Raw genomic sequence first — 19,739 nt, 5'->3', positions numbered from 1 at the left:
GCTTTGACTGGGATGTCATATTTGAAAAGACTCAGATATGACCAGACAGCTTAAAGGAACTAAGGTTGACTTTATAAAACCTGGAGTCATAAAGCCCTTTGGAACTGTTGGCCTGATAGCTTGCTTACAGAGTTCCCAGCAGCCTCACCAGGTGCATAAAGAATGTCACTCCTTGGGATGCCTGGGTGGCTCAGTTGGTTAAGCAGCTGCCTTCGGCTCAGGTCATGATCCCAGCGTCCTGGGATCGAGTCCCACATCAGGCTCCTTGCTCCTTGCTCCGCAGGGAGCCTGCTTCTCTCTCTGACTCTGCCTTCCACTCTGTCTGCCTGTGCTCGCTCTTTTGACTCATAAGCCTTTTCCTAGCTCTCACTCGCTCTCTCTCTGACAAATAAATAAATAAAATCTTAAAAAAAAAAAAAAGAATGTCACTCCTTGGTAGGTGCAGAGCCCCCGAAAGAAGAATTCGCCCAAGTCGACTGGAATTGCAGGCATGTCTGATGGCAAGTACGTGGCTTGGCAACCTAGAGATTCCTTATAAGAAGTTCCAGCAAAGCAGATTCTAAAAGATGTATACAATCACACTCACTGTTCTTGTTGAGCTTATGTAAATAATTAGGCCAAGTTTGTTAAAACTGGACTTGTTTTTCAAGTGATTTAGTCTTGATTTGGCTATCTCTGGAAACAAGGGTTATCTTAGAGAGAAAAATTGGTTTTAATAACACACCTTTATGGATGTTAAATTCTAGATTTGGTTGTCTATAAATGTTTGTTTACCTAAGCTAGGTAACTTGAGGGAAACTTCAGAGTAGTTGCATGATAGCTCGGGTAGATGATCTTGCCTTTGCCAATCAGTCAGCCCCAGAGATAAGGAGGAAACTTCATAAAATTGAAGGATTTGAAAGAATCTGAGTTAGTGGGAATAGTGGAAATAGCCGCTGAGGACGATGGGTCATGCTTGCTGGGGCGCGAGACCTGTCTTACAGATTCTGCAGGAAGAGGGTATCAGGTGTCAGCAACAAAAGCACAGCTTTGTCAGAGCCACGCCACTTACTTAGGCTTCGATCTCCAAGACGAGTTTCTTGGGACGGTGGACTACTGCAGGCTGTGGATACCGCGGTTCGCGGAGATGGTGCGACCTCTCTACGAACTAAGGGAGGTTTGACTCAGACTCTGGGGCCTTGGCAAAGGCCAGTAGCCTATCTTAGCAAGAAACTCGATCCAGTAGTGGCTGGGGTCACCCCTTGCCTCTGCATAATTGCTGACATGGCCCTCCTGGTCAAGGATGCAAGCAAATTGACTTTGGGTCAAAATCTCATCTTGGCCACCACCCACGCTATCAAGGGCCTTCTCCGGACTCCACCAGACTGGTGGATGACAAATGCCCAAGTGACGGGGTATCAGGCCCTCCTCTTCAACGAACCAAAAGTGACTTTCTGGCCCCGGCGGTGCTAAATCCAGCCATGTTGCTGCCAGAGGAACTGACTGACCACATGACTGTGGGGAGGTCCTAACCCAGGTCACAGGAATAAGGCCGGATCTCAGAGACACTCCCCTCCTGGATGCAGAGATAAGACTCTGTTCACAGATGGGAGTAGCTACGAGGTCCATGGAAAGAGGTATGCGGGGGCTGCGGTGGTTCTCCTGAGCAGGAACTCCGGATGAAAGCCCTGCCACACAGAACCTCGGTGCAAAAAGCAGAGCTTGTCGCATTCACCAAGGCACTACAGATGGCCAAGGGTAAGACCGCCAACATCTATACGGATGGTAGGCTGGGTAAAGGCTTTTTTTCTGCCAAACATGAGATGGTAGGAGTGGTAGCTAAAAAGCTAGTAGAGGTTTGGGTTATCTCTCGATTTGGGTCAGAAAACGGCCCTGCATTTGTGAGTTCAGTCTCACAGGCTTTGGCCAAGGCTGCGGGCACTAATTGGAAACTACATTGTGCCTACCGGCCCCAGAGCTCTGGGCAAGGAGAGAGAATGAAGCATACTCTCAAAGGGACCTTGGCAGAGCTAATTCTGGAGGTTGGCAATGGATGGCTGGATCTCCTTCCTTTCTCCCTCCTCAAGGCACGATGTACTCCCTGCTTAAACAAGGTGACCCCTTTGAAATAATGTTCAAGAGACACCCCCCTGCTCTGCCCTCGGCTAAAAGAGGTTGTCCTAGCCGAAATGACTGATCAGTCTGTACTCCAGTCACTGCAGGCATTGCAGTCTGTCTTGGAAGGACTCGCCAACCCAGGGATTTGGTTTGGATGCGCTGCCGCCAAGCGGGAGGCTTGGAGCCTCGCTGGAAGGGACCATTTACTGTCATCCCGACCACCCCCATGGTGGTGAAAGTAGAAGGCCTCACTCAGGGCCTGGATTCAGATGGGTCATGTCAAATGAGCCAAGGACGAGGTCGCCCCCAGAAGTGGATGCCACTGCCAGTGAACCCCGCCGATCATGGATTAAAGCTAAGACTCAAAAAACAATAAGTTCATTGAGTTCATTGTTGCTCCTATTGTTAAAATATAGGTGGGAAATATAGACAATTAGGGCTTGACATACTATTACTAAAAAGAGGGGGCTCTGCATAGCCCTAAGAGAGAAATGCTGTTTTTGGGTAAATCACACTGGAGTCATTAAAAGGGACATAGAATTGGCTGAAAAGTCAAAGATTTGACTAATATTCAAAGAAAAGTGGGGACTGTAAGGGCCTATTCAGCCAGAGCAGCCCCACCCGGGTTGAACTGCCATTTTGTTGTAAAATTTAATTTGACTTTGTCCCCCCCCCCCTCCCCCGCCCACCGGGGGAACTTATTAAAAAGCAAGTCCCAGAAAACAGTCTCAGGTAACAAAGTCCAAGTACAAGGGTGGGTCAGGCCACATGGAGGTATTCAGTCAGTGGGGGCGCACACTGTCTCCTAGTTACCAAGGAGTATGGGCCCCGCCCTTTGGGAATCTTTTGACACGAATTCTAACCACGGTGTGATAGGCTGGTTCAAACGTCTGCTAGGGTAAATTGTAATTCAGTTGGTCACCTAGCATGACTGTGCAGCTTTCTCTGTGTGTCACAATCTCATTGGCCACCCGTGTGTGGCCAGGCCCAACCACATGGCCTTTGCTTTATAAAGGTTAGTCTGGAAAGCAGGGAGTCGTCGTCCTCTCTATAAGGGGTGGCCCCAACTGATCCTGTTTGACGGTTGGCTTGATTCTTGATGCTTGGCACGAAATAAAGCTTTGCTTGACTTAAGCTTTGTATCAGTCTCGCTCCTTTAATCCTGGACCCATTATTGGGGTACCCATTTTTGGGGGACCCAACACACCTAAAACTAACAGTAGACTTATGTCAACTAACTGGAATTTATTTTATTTTATTTTTAAGGATTTTATTGTTGATTTGAGAGAGAAAGGGAGAGGGAGGAAGGACAAGCAGGGGGAGAGAGAGGCAGAGGGAGAAGTAGACTCCCTGCGGAGCTCCACAGGAGGCTGGGTCCCAGGTCCCTGGGATCATGACCTGAACCAAAGTAGATGCTTAACTGAATGAGCCACTCAGGCACCCCTGTTTCATTTTTAAAATTTTAAAGATTTATGTTTCTGAGAGCAAGGGAAGAGGGGAGGGCCGGAGGGAGAGGATCTCCAGCAGATTCCCCTTTAAGCACGGAGCCCCTCGAGGGGCTCAATCCCATGTCCCTGATATCACGACCCAACGGACCAGTAGGAAACTGGCAACCAACTGAGCCACCTAGGTGTACCAGCTAACTGGAATTTAAATAAAAACCTAAAAAACTTGCCCACTGATTTACTTTTATGTCACTAAAATAGTTACACTGGCATAAGATCTAGACAACTAACTAGAATGTTCCTCTTGATATGGTGCATATAAAATGCAGGAAGGATTCTTCCCTCAAGAAATATAACCTGAAATCTATTTAAGCTTTGAGATTCATTATCCAATTTGTAGGAAATACAGGGTTTGGAGAAGTAACTGAAATGACACCATAAGGAAACAAAGTCAGAATGTGGGTGTTCTACAAGACAACAGGTCTGCTCTGGTGGTTTCTGCAGAGTCTGTATCATGGAAAAAACTGAGGGGGTAAGAGGACTGTTACAGTACGAACAGTTTCCCTTACTGAATCTTCAAAAATTGAACACACCTATGTATCTAGCAGCTAGATCAGGAAATAGAACATTGCTGGCACCCTAGAAGTTGTTACTCTCTTCCATTTATAAATGTCTTTTTTGTTAAAGATTTATTTATTTATTTATTTGAGAGAGGCGAGGGGCAATAAGAGAGGGAGAGAAATCCTCAAGCAGACTCCCTGCTGAGCACAGGGCCGACATGGGGATCAGTCCCAGGACCCTGAGATCATGACCTGAGCCACAATCAAAGGCCAGCTGCCTAACTCAGAGTCACCCCAGGTGCCCCTCATTTATAAATTTCTAATGTTGAATCACCATTGCTTTGCTGGTACAATTGGAACTTAGTTATGGTGTACTGTCTTATTCTATACACTGTTGGATTTCGTTTGAGAATAGCTTGTTTAGTATTTTTGCTTCTCTGTTCATGAGTATGATATTTTCATCTTTTTGTACTTTTGTTGTTCCTATTTCAATTTAAAGGTTTTACTAACCTCAGAATGAGTTGGAGCAATATTCCCTCTCTATTCTATGGACGAATTTGTATGGTTTTGAGATGATCAGTCTTGAAAATTCTGTGGAACTCTGAGAAAACTGTGTGGAGCAGGGGACACTCCAGGAGGGAACTATAGTGCCAGTCCGACCAGGACCCCGATTGCAATGCCAATGATGGACCCCATAGGGAGGCCTGTGGAGCTTCTTCCATCTGAAATAAAAAGAAAAAGGGAGGAGAATGAATTTGAAGTCAAATATGTGGAAACCAGGAGTGGCCATGTGGGAAGGGCCTGGTTAGGGAGGAAGGAAAGGCCACTGAGGTCTGGGTGGCATGTGTGTTGTCACCACAGTGTCCCCATCCCCTTGGTTGCTGCATCATTTCTGTTCCTCACAGTGAAACTCTGGAATTCCTTTAATTTTCACATTTTCTCCCCACCCATGGGGGCCAAGGACAGAATCCTGTTTATTTTCCTTTCACATTATGCCTCTTCCTCATGTCTTCTGTTCCATCCTCATTAATGGTCTTAGAGGGAGGCCCTTACCTGTCCACTCAACACTGATTAAGGAGAATAACACCAGATGACTGCTTTCGAGGTCTGCTCTGTGCCAGGCACGAGGAAAATATTTATCTTGACTCATCTGCTGCTTCCCTGCCCACGAGGGGCCAGGTGTCACGCCCACTGTGCACAATGAGCAACTCAGTGTGTAAAGGGCTTCACTAACGAACAACTGAGTGTTTAAAGTTAGTACTATAATCAGTAAACCAGTGAATGAAGGTCAGAGAGCTGGAAAGTGATCAGACAACACTCATCCCAGTTCCCTGAGACATTACAGCTGGCAACAAAAATGTTAATAACCAAAGGACAATTGTTGCTAAATTTGACTGAGCCCCGAGTCTGAGTGTGACTCATGAGTTCTCATGAACTCATACTAACTATACTAACTACTCTCACAACTTCCCTGAGATCCAGCTATTCTTTCCAGTTTTAGAGAAGAGGAAAATGAGGTTAAGGGTTTGAACGTCTTGCCCCAGTTCCAACAACTAGTAAAAATCAGAACCAAGATGCTAACAAGATTCATCTGATTCTGGGGAATTTTATCCATATTGCCCTAGAGGCCCTGAAGGAGGCTTCCACCTCCTGTAGGCCGCCACCCATTTCACGCCGCCTGCCATGAAATATTAGGGAGGAAGGGGGAGAGTTTGAGGGTCACTCACAGCTCACAGCCAGCCTCACAGGGTCACTTTTCCTGGAATTGCCTGGGTTGGAGACCTCACACTGGTAATTCCTGGCATCCTCCTTCCTGACAGGGCGTATGGTGAGGGTGCTGTTGTCTTGGGACAGCATCATCCTCTGTGAGCTTTAGACTCTGGCCATTGAAGAGCCACCCGATAGAGACCCCAGTGTTATTTGTGGAGCCAGTCAGGACCACAGAGTCATCTTCTGTGACTGTGGTGTTGCTGGCATGGAGAGTGGGCTGGGCCAAGGGCTCTGTGGGGAAACCCAGGAGGTGGCTGATGAGAATGGGCCTCAGGCCTGGGGCTGAGTTCCTTCTTCTGAGGTGCCAGTCAGTCCGAGGACCCCAGTGAGCTCTGTGAAGGCGCCCCCGAGGATGGCCCTGCTGTCTGCAGAAGAATGAGTGTCTGTGTTCAGGTGATGATCTGTAAGGAGAGGGCTGTCCCTCCCTCTCTGACCCTCAGGTTCCCTCTGGCCCTCAGTCATGTGTCTGCTCCACCCAGACATCACAGTGGCATCAGCACCGGGAACCTCTAGCTTGTGTGGCCAGCAACCTCGGTATCATGAGCAAGAGCCAGACCAATGACCAGCAGAGAGCGAGGGGATGATCGGGGGCAGGGGAGCTGAGGGAATGAACGACCCATCATCTCTTCAGAGGCATCTGAGGTGCAGGATCCTAGGAAGTCTGACCACCAGGCTCCCTGCCCTTGTTGGGAGAAATTTCCACACCCTTCCCTCCTTCCTTCCCCAACAAAAGCAACTGAGTTTCCTACATGTGGACCCTGGGCTGGTTTTAGGGGCATGATGGGGAGCAGAAGGCCAGTCCTTTCCCTGACACCCCAGTGGGAGGGACAGGAAGACAGCAGGAAACCATCAGATCTCAAGTCTAGAACAGGGAGGTGAGGCTCGGGCATCTGAGGGGCGGCCAGCTCATTCTGACAAAGGGTGTTGGGTTCCAGAGCAAACATGGAGGGGGCCTCTGTTTGCTCTCACCGCCCACACCAGCATCCCTTCCTCTGATGGAGGAGAAGACGGGGCTGTGTCTGCACACAGAACCGGGGTCACTCCCATCTGCTGCTCCTCAGTCTGTGTGACCCTGGTTCAGTGACTGTATCTCCCTGTGCCTTGGTTTCCCCTTAATGCACCACGTATAATGATAAATGACCTCTACTTGCTAGGCCTGTGAATTATCCTTTAAACAACCCCAAATACCTGACATTAGTTTGGGCTATAGCAGCTGGGGAATCAAAGGGCAGCTGTTACTACTTTGCTCCACAAGAGAAGGTTCCCTGGGCTTGATTCTGGGTGGAGGAGGGGTGGTCTGGAGCCTCTCTTTGCTCTGTTCCTCTATGGTGGTGCTGTCCTTCCTCTGGGGTCCCCCAAGTCCTCCAGAGCAGTTGGCTAATGGACTGGGGGCTTTTTAGGTCTGTGCTGTCCTGCTGAGCCTTAGGTGAAGGACCAGCTTGCCCCTCCCCAGATGTGGCTCTTGAGACTGAACCCTGGCTGAGGACCAGCTTGGGCAGCTAGAAATGGTTGTTCACAGTCAGCTCTGCCCAAGGGCCCCAACCGCATCTTGGCACAGATGCCCCAGGGTCACTCGAGTCAGGAGCCCTGAGACAGTGGTCTGGGCTGAGCTCTGGTGAGGATATCGGGGACCCCCAAGCTTGGCCCTGACTGACCCTGCAGAGTCTTTCTCAGATGATCCCAGAGTCTGGATTCCAGGAAAGGAATTCCAATCTTAGGAAGTTAGTCTCCACTGTGTGTCCTGCACTAAATGCTGGAACCCTCCCCCAACACGGGACATAATGCAGAGGGGGAAGGAGGCCCAGTCCCAGCCTGTCATCCTGTGTGAAGCAGGAATTCACCCCACCCAGCACCAGAGGTGAGAGGGAATTACTCACTGAATATGCGGACCTGTCCAGTTACTTGTACCACTTCAAAATTTCTATTTATGAATTGTAGGGTGTAGACTCCTATGTCATTCAGGGTGATGTTCCGGAACAGCAGGGATCCGTTGGGGTACACTGTCTCTCTGCCGCTGTGTGCAGGTCCTGAGACAGTTTTTTGTGTATCTAGTATATATGATACGATACGATGGTTCTCCTCTGTTGTGGCCCCTTTGAACCAGTTGAAGCGTCCAGTATACCCAGGCAGATTGTGGATTTGCAGAAGGACGTCCTTCCCTTCGGTAGCACTGGGCGGCACAGACTCCACAGTGACTTGGGCAGTGGTGGGCGGGTTCCAGAGGGTTAAGAGCGAGACTAGGAGGGAAGGGAGCAGACGGATCAGGGTCTGGACCTGTGTGTCGGAGGGAATGCTGGGGCCCTGAAGACGGAGCAGGTCCGCATCCCCTAGCCCCCTAGCCTCGGGGTGTGTGTGTGTGAGTGTGCACGAGTATCTGTGTGTCTGTGTGTGTCTCTGCTGGTCAAGGTCAGCGGCATGACCGCACGGCTTCATCTCTGAACTTACTTCCTCTGTTTGGAACAACTTCCTCCCATGTCTGTGGCTCACTCCCTCACTGCCCTCAGATACCTGCTCATGCTCAGGGGCTCCTCGGGAGAGGCCTGCCCTGACCGCCTCCTCTGTCCTGACCTTTCCCTGTTCTGTTCCCTTCATGATGCTGGTCAGAACCTGACCTCACATTCTAGACGTCTTCGTCCCCACAGAAGTGAGCCTGGGGAGCAGGGACTCATCTGATGTGTGCTGTACCCCCGTGGTGGGGCAGGCGGCAAATACCGGGGCTGAATGAATGTGTCTCCAGGGCCCTCCAAGTCTGGCGCTTGTCAAAATCTCAGGTTGGTGGGAAGGGACAGCAATTAGGGTCCCTGGTTGTTGTTATCATCAGTTTTCCAAATTCAGTGCTCAGTGATGAGTAACTTGGGGAACAGCCCGTGGCTCACCACTTCCAGATCCTGAGACAGTCCTGTCGCTGAGCGGCTCCCCCAGTCCTGCCCTGCTCCCTTGTCCCCTCTCAGAGCCCTGTCCTCCCAGAGACCCCAACTAGCCTCTCTCTCCCACCCTGCCACCCCTTCCCAGAGAACAGAGGCACTCACCTGCCAGCAGGAGGTCCTGCCAGGGGACCCGTCCTCCTCGGGGAGGGCCTGAAGGGGGCTCCATGGTGCCTGCTGCCCGCTCTGTCCCTCCCTCGGTGAGAAGAGATTCTGTTCCAGAAACGCTCAGGAGGGGTACTGGTGTCCTAATGTACCTGGCCTGCCTTCCTTCCTGCCTTTCTATGGTGCTGCACCAGGGGCAGGAAATATGGGCTGGGTCACATGGGCAGGGGCGGGGATTCTGCAAGGGTCCCGCCTCTCTCCTCCTCTACCTCTTACTCCCCTCCCCACCTTCTCCACTTCCTTGTCCCCTACTTTCTTTTTCATTTCTGTCTACATTTCCGTTCTGCGGCAACTGCTGCGGCCTCTCCCTCTTCAAGTGTGATTTCCCAGCTATTTGGGGAGCGCCACTTGCCCTTATTTGGACAAGCACAAGCTTGTGGCATGGGGTCTAGAGACCGACACAGATTGGGGTTAAGGCACAGGGTCAGCACCCCCACAGCTCTCTCTCCTCCCCTTGTGGCTTTCCCCTTCGGAGCAGGAGCCTGGGGGCTGCCTCAGGAGCTCCTGTCACTGGGATGTCACCCCAACTGTGCGCTGGAATCACCTGTGGAATTGTATCAAGACAGTGAATGCCCAGGGGACACCTAGAAATGCTGCTTCAGCAGATGCACAGCCAGGCTGAGACCCCATGATGTGGGGGTGGGGCCACCTCTGCTCCTCCTGTGCCCACGGAGGGTCTGCAGATCCTGTGAAAATGCAGAGTCTGACTCAGCGGGTGTGGAGTGGACCCCAGAGTCTGCCTCTATTAAGCCCTCAGGTGATGCTGACCGTCCTGGCCCAGAGAGCACACTCTGAATAGCAAGACTGAGGGGACCCGGTTCCCTTAGAGGATGGCCCTTCTCCCCACTTCCCTGCTATGTCCTGGTCTTGAGTCTGTGGGCACCACACACAGAGCCCGGGGGTCCCCAAATGAGGTCTTTTTGACCACTTACACTTGTTTATATAGTAGGTTAAATTACCTGGAAAGCAGGTCAAGTGAATAATGGTAAGACTTACCTTATGTTATCTGGGTAAATGCTAAAACTGTCCTAAAGATGATATGCATTTCTTAGACTTTTAATATGTTTTAGCCATAAGGTTATTCCTTAACATTCAAATCATTAAAATGTTCTATGTCACAAAAATAATTAAATTTCCTTGTCAATTACATTTCAGTCTTTTGTCATTTACAAAATGAGTTTCATCTTCAAGAACATTCACAGAAAAGACTTTTAGCCCAAAGAGAGGTTTTTGATATCTTTAAAATCCCAAACTAAAATGGGTAAGAATTTCCAGAACTAACTAAAAGCTGTATTTAAACTAAACAAGAATTAGTAACATGGGACTAAATAAACTAAGAAAATGATTATGCTTTGGGGACTGTTGTAGAAAACATTGCTGCTTCTCTAATATTTGGTCTTCCATATTAAGAAAACTTTCTCTTAACATACGGATAATTTACAGAAATACAATAAAGCATGCATTTGTAAAGAAATGGAGGCATTTAACTTTTCTCTCTACCTGAACCCTCTGAAATCCAAAAGGTCTCAGTTAGCATTCTTTCTTCCATGGCAACTACAGTCATTTGCATGAGTTCAACAAGAATCTGCTCTCCTTGTGATCGGACACCATTGAAAACATTGGTCATTTTACCACGGCTTCGACTGCAATGGCATATTTGAGAAAGACGTGCATAGACTCAGATAGGACCAGACAGCTTTAAGGCACTGAGGTTGACTTTATGAAACCTGGAGCCATAAAGCCCCTTGGAGCTGCTGGCCTGATACTTTGCTTCCTGAGTTCACAGCAGTCTCACCAGTTCAATAAAGCATGTCATTTCCTGGCAGGTACAGGAATCTCAGGTACTTTGGGGGCCTCAGGAAGAGGAATTCACCTGCCCAGGTATTGCAGGCACGTCTGAAGTACTAGGCTTGGCTTCGGGCCTGGCGAGGCTGCTGAAAGTTCAACCTAGAGATTCCTTGGAAAAAATTCCAGCAAAGCCAATTTAAAAAGAGCTCCATGGTCAATTGTTATTCTCGCTGAGCTTCTGTAAATAATTAGGACAAGTTTGTTAAAATTGGACTTGTCTTGCAAATACATTAGTCTTGATTCGACTATCTCTGAAAATGAGGGGTATGATAGAAAGAAATTATGTTTCAGTAACCCACCTTTGTGGATGTTAAATCCTAATTCTGATTATCTTGAAATGTTGTTTGCCAGCACTGTGAATTGTCCAAGATGGTTGAATCACAGACCTATACCCTGAAACAAACAACACATTATATGTTAATAAAAAATTTTTGTTTAAATGTTGTTTGCCTAAGCTAGACAAGTGAGATCAACTTTGGAGAAGCAAACACAATAGTTTCGGTTGCCTCTTCGGTGGGACTTTGGAGACTTATGCTGGGACTAAAACATGAAATAAGGCAAACAGTATGTTTAATCAGCAGGGTTCTAAATAAAACTTCCCGGGTGCTAGATAGACTTAACCAAGAAGTAAGTGAAGCCAGAAAGACACTTCTCAAAAACCCGGCCCCTTCTGATTATCTACTATGGGCACACCACTTAGGAAGCAAGAAGGTTCTTCACACATGTTGTTTTAACGTTATAGATAACTCTCACAGAGCATCCCACTTCACAGGGGACAGTTGTGATCAGTTAAATAAGATCAAAATATCCACTGGTCTGTTTGGTAAAATCAATAATTGGAATCTCATGTTAGAGAGATGATCCAGGTTTTAAGCTTCCTATTTGTTTTATGCTTATCCTTTGGCATGTGCTGATGCCTGTATCATCTGCTGTCCATCTTGAACCCGGAGCCATACCTTGGGCCACTAGACTGACCCTGGATGGATTCAGACTGCCACCACCCCATTTCAGCAGGAAGCAGCCAGAGTGGTGGGTTGTAGTCCCATTCCCTAAGGGCACTTAGGGTGACTCTTTTAGGGGGAAGAATGAATAGGCAAAGGGTTAAGGTACAGACAGGAGGAGGTAAGGGGTCCCTGGTTAGGCTCTGAGACTATTTCTGGCAGGCAGATGCACTAAAACAGAGTGAACAAGAGAAGGAAACAGATCCCCTGACCATGGATGGTCGGGAGTAGTTTCTTTGGTGGCTACAGTGTATCACAGAAAATGACCACATCTCAGAGAATTAAATCATGAAGGGTGCTTTCAAAAGTCCATGCTCATTCCAAGATGGCACGAGCATCTCAAGGCCACAGGCTTCTCAGTCGGTTCTCAAGGAAAGACTGCCACAAAAAGCCCTCATGGCAACCCATTCAGGACCCCCTCACTCTAGAGAGCTTCTTTCCTTTCTGTTCTCACCTTCACTTAATAAACTTTATAGTCACTTCACCCTTTTGTGTCTGTGGGATTCACTCTTTGACTTTGTGAAACAAGAACTCTGTGATCCTGTAACAGCATCACATTCATGAAGTCATTGCCGAGACCAACGTCATCACATTTTCCCCTATGTTTTCTTTTAGGAGTTTTATGGGGTCATATATTTAAGTCATTCATCCATTTCAAGTTGACTTTTGTGGATGTGTAAAGTAAGTGTGCAGTGTCTTTCTTTTGCACGTGGATATCCACTTTTCCCAACTCCTTATTGAAGAGACTGTCCTCTCCAACTATGTATTCTTGACACCCTTGTCAAAGATCTGTTGACCATATATACATGCGTTGAGTTCAGGACTCTTGCTCTGTTGCATTGTTTTGTCTCTCTGTCAATACTGTTACCAGACAAGGTAACACAGAGTCTATATCGAAAAAGAAATTGAGGGAATAAGGGGACTGTTACAGGATGAAGTGCTTTGCTTACTGTGTTTTTAAATTTGAGCACACCCATGTATCTGGCAGCTAAATCAGGACACACAACATTGCTGGTGCCCTAAAAGTTTCTGATGCCTTCCATGTTTAATTTCCTTTATAGAAAATATTAATTAATTAATTAATTAATTAGAGATGGGGGAGGGGCTGGAGGAGAGGGAGAGACATCATTAAGCTGACTCCCCACTGAGCTTGAGACCCCATCCCAGGGATAAATTCCAGGACCCTGAGATCATGAACTCAAGAGCCACTTACTTAACGTTGAACCTTGCAGGTGCCCCCATTTATAAACCTTTAATGTTCAGTCAGCACTGCTTTCCTGGGACCAACCTGACTTTGTCATGTTGTACCATCTTATTCTATACACGGTTGGATTTGGTTTGCGAATACCTTGATTAGCATTTTTGCCTCTCTGTTCATGAGCATGAATCACCTGATATTTTCATCTTTTCTGTACTTTTGTTGCTATTCCTATTTCAATTGAAGTTTATACTAACCTCAGAATGAGTTGGGGCGATATACCTTCTCCATTCTATGATTTTGAGATGATCTCTCTTGAAAGTTCTGTGGAACTCACTGATAAAAACTTCTGTGCAGGAAATCTTTTCTCTCTTTCCTTAAATATTTTTGCATGGAAAATTTCAAAGACATACAAAGAGAATCTGAATACAAACATATAAAAGTGGACTGTACTTCATTTTACTAAAGAGAATGGTATCGTAACCTCCACATACTCATCTCTAGATCAAAGTATCAACATATGGAAACTTGTTGAGCCTGTCTCCCTTCTGCTCCTTCACCCACTGAATTAAAAATTACAAAGCATAAAATATTCTTTGCAAACACTTTTGTGTGTACTTCTAAAATATAGGTTGGCCCCCTCCAACTAAAAAAATATCAAATTTAGAGAAAACTTGCAAGACTGTGAGAGGGGACTCCCAGATACCTTTCATGCTTATTTACTAATGCCACATTTGTATTCTATCTGTATGGAGCTAATTGCACACATGTGTATGCATTCAAATCCTTTTACAGATAGATATCTATATAGATATAGATATAAAAGGATTTGAATCATATGTATATCATATATTTTATATATAATATATATATATATATATGTTTTTGATGACTTACCTGAAAGTTATACATATCATATTACTTCACCCTAACTACTTCAGCCTGTATCCCAAAAGAATCAGGATTTTCTCCTTATAGCCACTGTATGATAATCAAGCTCCCCTCATTTGATATTAGTAAAACAATATAATCTAATATACAGTCTATTTAGCTTCTTATTACTGCTGTAACAAATGACCAAGAAGACGGTGGCTTTCACTCTATTACAAAGCTATCATCATCAAGACAGCATGGTACTGGCATAAAAATAGACATGTAGATCCATGGAACAGACTAGAGAGCCCAGAAATGGACCCTCAACTCTATGGTCAACTAATTTTCGACAAAGCAGGAAAGAATACCTAATGGAAAAAAGACAGTCTTGGGCACCTGGGTGGCTCAGTGGGTTAAGCCTCTGCCTTTGGCTCAGGTCATGATCTCAGGGTCCTGGGATCAAGCCCTGCATCAGTCTCTCTGCTCAGTGGGGAACCTGCTTCCCTCTCTCTGCCTGTCTCTCTGCCTACTTGTGATCTCTTTCTCTCTGTCAAATAAATACATAAAATCTTAAAAAAAAAAAGTCTAGGGGCGCCTGGGTGGCTCAGTGGGTTAAGCCGCTGCCTTCGGCTCAGGTCATGATCTCAGCGTCCTGGGATCGAGTCCCGCATCGGGCTCCCTGGGAGCCTGCTTCCGTCTCTCTCTCTCTGCCTGCCTCTCCGACTACTTGTGATTTCTCTCTGTCAAATAAATAAATAAAATCTTTAAAAAAAAAAAAAAAAGTCTAGGGGCACTTGGGTGGCTCAGTGGGTTAGAGCCTTTGCCTTCGGCTCAAGTCATGATCCCAGGATCCTGGGATGGAGCCCCGTATTGGGCTCTCTGCTTGACAGGGAGCCTGCTTCCCTTCCTCTCTCTCTGCCTGCCTTTTTGTCCACTTGTGATCTCTGTCTGTCAAATAAACAAATAAAATCTTTAAAAAAGAACACAACCAGTCTCTTCAACAAATGGTATTGGGACACTTGGACAGCCACATGCAGAAGAATGAAACTGGACCATTTCCTTACACCACACACAAAATAGACTCAAAATGGATGAAAGACCTCAATGTGAGACAGAAATCCATCAAGATCCTTGAGGAGAACACAGGCAGCAACCTCTTTGACCTTAGCCATGTTTCTTCCTAGAAACATCACCAAAGGCAAGGAAAGCCAGGGCAAAAATGAACTATGGGGACTTTGCAAAAACAAAAAGTTTTTGCAGAGCAAAGGAACAGTCAACAAACCAAAAGACAACTGACAGAATAGGAGAAGGTATTTGCAAATGACATATCAGATAAAGGGCTAGTATCTAAAATCTATAAAGAACTTATCAAAGTCAACACCCAAAGAACCAATAATCCAATCAAGAAAAGCGCAGAAGACATGAACAGACATTTCTGCAAAGAAGACATCCAGATGGCTAACAGACACATGAAAAAGTGCTCAATGTCACTCGGTATCAGGGAAATACAAATCAAACCACAGTAAGATACCACCTCACATCAGTCAGAATGGCTAAAATTAACCAGTCAGGAAATGACAGATGTTGGAGAGGATGCGGAGAAAGGGGAACCCTCCTACACTGCTGGTGGGAATGCAAACTGATGGAGCAACTCTGGAAAACAATATGCATGTTTCTCAAAAAGTTGAAAATAGGGCTACCCTATGACCCAGCAATCACACTACTGAGTATTTACCCTAAAGATACAAATGTAGTGATCCAAAGGGGCACGTGCACCCCAGTGTTTGTAGCAGCAATGTCCACAATAGCCAAACTATGGAAAGAGCCTAGATGTCCATCAACAGGAGGAGATGTGGTACATATATAAAATGGAATATTACGCAGGCATCAAACCCCACAAAATCTTGCCATTTGCAACGACGTGGATAGAACTAGAGGGTATTTATGCTAAACAAAATTAGTCAAGCACAGAAAGACAATTATATGATCTCACTGATATGAGAAAGGGAGGGAACAGAGGGAAGGGAGGGAAAAATGAAACAAGACAAAACCAGAGAGGGAGACAACCATAAGAGACTTAATCTCGGGAAACAAACTGAGAGTTGCTGGAGGGGAATGGGGTAGTAGGGATGAGATGGCTGCATTATGGACATTGGGGAGGGTATGTGCTATGCTGAGTGCTGTGAATTGTGTAAGACTGATGAATCACAGACTTATACCCCTGAAACAAATAATACATTATATATTAATTAAAAAAAAAACAAACAAACTATAGTATCAAGCAACTGACATTTATTATCATACAGTTCTGGAGGTCAGAAGTCCAACATAGGTGTTACTGGGCTATAATACAGACATTGGTGGGGTCACATTCCTTTCTGGAGGTTCTAGGAATGGATCAATTTTCTTGCCTTCTCCAAATTCGGGTCAGCCCATACTCCTTGACTTGTGGTCTCTTACTGCTCAGCAGGGAGTCAGCTTGAGGATTCCAACCCTCCCTCTCCCTCTGTCTCCCTCTGTCCCTCTCCCCAATTGTAAGCACACTCTCCCTCTCTTTCTCAAATAAATAAATAAATCTTAAAAAAAAGAAGATTGACACCACTGGATACCAGAAGTAGGAAAAAAGTATGGACTGAAAAAGGTACCTGAAGAAATAATGGTCCCAGAAGCTGAGGGAACCTTGAGCATGATAAGCAATCACAGTGAGACACATGCAAACTTCTGGAAACTAAAGACAAAGAAAAAAGAAATCTTGAAAAACAGCCAGAGAAACAACCCATTGCATATTAAGGAACACTGATTGAAGTGATGGTAGGTTTTGTGCCCGACAGCCTGGGAAGCCAGAAGGGTGGCAGGGTTTTCAAGCTGACTACAAATCCTGATTTGGCAAAATGATTTTCAGGAGTAAAGGGGAACTAAAATAATATTGTGATGAAGGAAAAATATGAGAATTTGTTGCCAGCTGACCTACTATTAAGGAATAGCCAAGGGAAAAGATGTCCAATTAATTCATCCTTCTCTGTGGCTTATGTTTGGTGTCATATCTAAAAGCTAACCAAATTTACTTTGTTTTGAAGTCAACTCTACCCCCAACATGGGGCTAGAACTCATGGCCCCTAGATCAAGAGTCATAGGCTCCACCCCCAAGCCAGACAGGTTCCCATAACCAAACTTAAAATAATTGAAAGAGGAGTCAGTTCTCTGAAAATAGGAATCAAACTAGACACCAGTAATAGAAAGACAACAGGAAATCTCCAAAACACTTAGAAAGCAAGCTACATATTTGTAAATAGTCTGAGTCAAAAAGGACATATCAAGGGAAATAGAAAAATAAAGAGATTTTTTTTAAAAAGATCTTATTTATTTATATATTTATTTGACAGACAGAGATAAGAAGTAGGCAGAGAGAGGAGGAAGCAGGCTCCCTGCTAAGCAGAGAGCCCGCTGCGGGGCTTGATCCCAGGACCCTGGGACCATGACCCGAGCCGAAGGCAGAGGCCTCAACCCACTGAGCCACCCAGGCACCCCAAAATACAGAGATTTTTAAAAGACTTTTTAGTTTTTTATTTGGTAGGGGAATCACTGAGGGAGAGGGAGAAGCAGGCTCCCCGGTGAACAGGGAGTCCAACACAGGGATTGATCCTAAGACCCTGGGATCATGACCTGAGCTGAAGGCAGATGCTTAACTGACTGAGCCACCCAGGTGCCCCTACAAAATACACAAAATAAAATAAAAACACACACACCCACCATTTTGGGATGCCGCTTATGCTGTACTGAGAGGGGAATTTGTAGTATGAAATGCTTACATTATAAAAGAGGAAATATCTCAAATCAACAATCAGAGTTCCTACCACAAGAACTAGAAAAATAAGAGCAAAGTGAACCCAACTAAAAGCAGAAGAAAAGGGCACCTGGGTGGCTCAGTGGGTTAAGCCGCTGCCTTCGGCTCAGGTCATGATCTCAGGGTCCTGGGATCCAGTCCCGCATTGGGCTCTCTGCGCAGCAGGGAGCCTGTTTCCTTCTCTCTCTCTCTCTCTCTGCCTGCCTCTCTGCCTACTTGTGATCTCTCTCTGTCAAATAAATAAATAAAATCTTTAAAAAAATAAATAAAAGCAGAAGGAAAGAAATAGTAAAGATAAGAGCACCCAGGTGACTCTCATGTTGGTCACTATGAGTGGACATAATGGACCTGAGCCCCACGAAGGGCAGGGCTGGGTCTGTAGCATTAGAGTTGGTTCTGTGGGTGGGATGTGGATGGGAAAGAGGAAGATGAAGGTGACTGTGAGAGCCCTAGCATTTTCTCTTCCTCTGAGGGGTCGCAGGGAGATGTGGAACCCTCAGATGTTGGATTCTACCCTGGGAGATCTTCAGGCCCCTTTTGTCCCTTGGGTGGAATGTTTGCTCTGCTGGGAAGGGCAAGCAGATGGCAAAGGACCCTGAAATCAGACACAGGGCTCAGCTAGGAGCAGCTGGGAGAACAACCCAGGGTTCTGTTCAGCCTTGCTGCCTGGGGGGCTCAGCTGGGGCTTGGGAAACAGGACCCTGTGCTCAGGGATGCTCCAGGCTGGCTGATGGGTGTGTTTCCAAGGTCATGCACCAAGGGTCCGAAGATGCCCAAGAAACATTCCTTCCTTATTGTAGACAAGAGAGGGGCCTGGCCCTCAGGGGCTAGGAGGTTCCCCCAGGAGGCTGGAGCTGACTCCCAGCCTCCCAGAGGCCACCCTCTGGGGGCAGCAATCAGCCAAGCAGGGAGCTGAAATGGATGTGCCAACAAGTAACAGCTGGACATGTGCAAAGGGTTTATGATAGAGCAGAATCGAATAGTCCGTGTAATAGAATTCGGCCTCATTATATCCTTCTGTAGAATACAAATGGGCAGCCTTTCCAGCAGTCCCTCATTGTCTCCTCCCAGTTCAACTCCTGGGAGGAGCTTGGCTGGGATACTGTCCATGGTGCTGATACCCCCAGGGCTTGGGAGTCTTGCTCTAGTTCTGTCCCACACTTTCCATTCATGACAAGGAGCCTTACAAAAAAGGAAGGGGTGGGGTGCCCGGGTGGCTCAGTGGGTTAAAGCGTCTGCCTTCGGCTCAGGTCATGATCTCAGGGTCCTGGGATCGAGCCCCACATCAGGTTCTCTGCTCAGCAGGGAGCCTGCTTCCTCCTCTCTCTGCCTGCCTCTCTGCCTACTTGTGATCTCTGTCTTTCAAAAAATAAATAAATAAAATCTTAAAAAAAAAAAAAAGGAAGGGGTGAAAGGGCTGCAGGGAGTGTGCACTGGCCTCTGTCTCCATCACTCAGGGCAGTGAGGGTGCTGTGGACATCACTCCAGGAAGTGACTCCACCTTCAAAGGACCAAGTCCAGGCTGCCCCCATTGGTTGGTAGTGAAGGAAGGTGATGAACCTGACCCTGGGTCCATGTTCCTGAATATCCTCAGGGTCTAGAGCTGGTTCTCTGGCACAGGCTGTGGCTCCTGACCCCACCTAGAGTCCTGAGTCTCAGCAGCCCCCAGGCCCTGGGGAAACTAAGAAGCCATTTCTGCTTTGTGGTTGATCTGGCAGTATGTGTTTGTGTCTGGGTGTCGTAATTCCTGTAAAAGAAGAAGAGGCCTCTGAGCCCCTGTCACCCTCATAGAACACATCTGGGTGACTTTCAGCTTCTAGGTCAACCTGGGCTGCTCTATGGGAGCCTATTTCCTCCCAGTATCCCCTGTTCCTCTCTGCACTGCTGTTTCCTGAACCTCAAAGCACAGTCAGGGGCAGGCTGGGGGCAGATCTTCAGCCCCCTTGGGCTTCGGGGACCAGAACATTAGGTGCCCACACTCACCTGGTAGATAGGAATGGCTGTTGTGGGGCCA

The 19,739-nt window shown here is 46.8% G+C and overlaps 1 protein-coding gene across 1 annotated transcript in view; it reads right to left on the bottom strand.

Annotated features, from left to right (window-relative positions):
* Nucleotides 1–19,739, bottom strand: part of LOC309853328 (cell adhesion molecule CEACAM1-like) — a 67,795-nt gene that overhangs the window by 25,186 nt on the left and 22,870 nt on the right. The window lies entirely within an intron of this gene.

Source organism: Mustela nivalis (assembly GCF_964662115.1).
Source record: "Mustela nivalis genome assembly, chromosome: 18".
Classification (NCBI taxonomy): domain Eukaryota; kingdom Metazoa; phylum Chordata; class Mammalia; order Carnivora; family Mustelidae; genus Mustela; species Mustela nivalis.
This window is presented reverse-complemented; position numbering and strand designations above follow the sequence as displayed.